At 40.0% G+C, this 1,389-nt stretch overlaps 1 non-coding gene across 1 annotated transcript; it reads left to right on the top strand.

Moving 5' to 3' along the window:
* Nucleotides 1-897: 897 nt before the first annotated feature.
* Nucleotides 898-970, top strand: TRNAV-CAC (transfer RNA valine (anticodon CAC)). Its single transcript has one exon. It is a non-coding gene; the product is annotated as a tRNA-Val (tRNA).
* Nucleotides 971-1,389: the final 419 nt, after the last annotated feature.

A 1,389-nucleotide genomic window follows, 5' to 3' on the forward strand; every position in this document is an offset into this window, starting at 1 on the left:
AAACTGCTTTATAAAACGTATATGCTGAAATTTAATTTTACTGTTTTTGCTTACTCTCTGATTACAAACAAAACTTTTCATAAGGCTCTTCTAATTCTGGGTCCATCTCATCATCAGTATCATCCAAGTATGGATCAACAGCCCCCGATAAATTTGTTCACAGATATAGAGAACAAACTAGTGGTTACCAGTGGGAAGAGAGAGGGTGGGAGAGGCAAGATAGGGGTAGGGGATTAAGAGGTACAAACAATTATGTATAAAATAAATAAGCTACAAGGATATATTGTACAACACAGGGAATATAGCCAATGTTTTACAATAACTATAAATGTACTATAACCTTTAAAAATTGTGAATCACTATGTTGTAAACCTGTAACTTATGTAATATTATACAATAAAAGAGGTTAAAAAGTAAAATAAAAAAAAAGAAAAAGAAGTCAGGGTAAGGATAAAGTGCCAATTTTTTTTAATTAACATAAAACCTGAAACAGTAAAACTAGAAGAAAACATATGGGAAAAGTTTCTTGACATTGGTCATGGCAATGATTTTTTGGTCATGATGCCAAAAGCACAGACAACAAAAGTAAAAGTAGACAAATAAGACTGCATCAAACTAAAAAGCTTTCTGCACAGCAAAGGAAACAATTGCCAGAGTGAAATGGCAAGCTATGGAATGGGAGAAAATATTTGCAAACCATATATCTGATAAGAGGTTAATAACCAAAATACACAAGGAGCTTGAACAACTCAATAGCAAAACACAAAACAAAACACGACAACAAAGCACAAAATAATGCAATTGAAAAATGGGCAAAGGTGGGGGTGGAGGGATAGATTGGGAGTTTGGGATTGACATGTATATATTGCTAGATTTAAAACAGATAACCAGGGGACTTCCCTGGTGGTCCAGTGGGTAAGACTCCACGCTCACAATGTAGGGGGCCCAGGTTCGATCCCTGGTCAGGGAATTAGATCCCACATGCATGCCGCAACTAAGAAGTCCACCAGCTGCAACTAAGACCTGGCACAGCCAAAATAAATAAATAAATAAATAAATATTTTTTAAAAAGATAACCGGGACTTCCCTGGCGGTCCAGTGGTTAAGACTTTGCCTTCCAATGCAAGGGGTGCAGGTTTGATCCCTGGTCAGGGAGCTAAGATCCCACATGCTTTGCGGCCAAAAACCAAAACACAAAACAGAAGCCGGGACCTTCCCTGGTGGCGCAGTGGTTGAGAGTCCGCCTGCCAATGCAGGGGACATGGGTTCAAGCTCTGGTCCGGAAGGATCCCACATGCCGTGGAGCAGCTAGGCCTGTGTGCCGCAACTACTGAGCCCATGTGCCACAACTACTGAAGCTCGCAAACCTAGAGCCCTTGCTCTGCAACA

Source organism: Phocoena phocoena, chromosome X (genome assembly GCF_963924675.1).
Source record: "Phocoena phocoena chromosome X, mPhoPho1.1, whole genome shotgun sequence".
Lineage (NCBI taxonomy): Eukaryota > Metazoa > Chordata > Mammalia > Artiodactyla > Phocoenidae > Phocoena > Phocoena phocoena.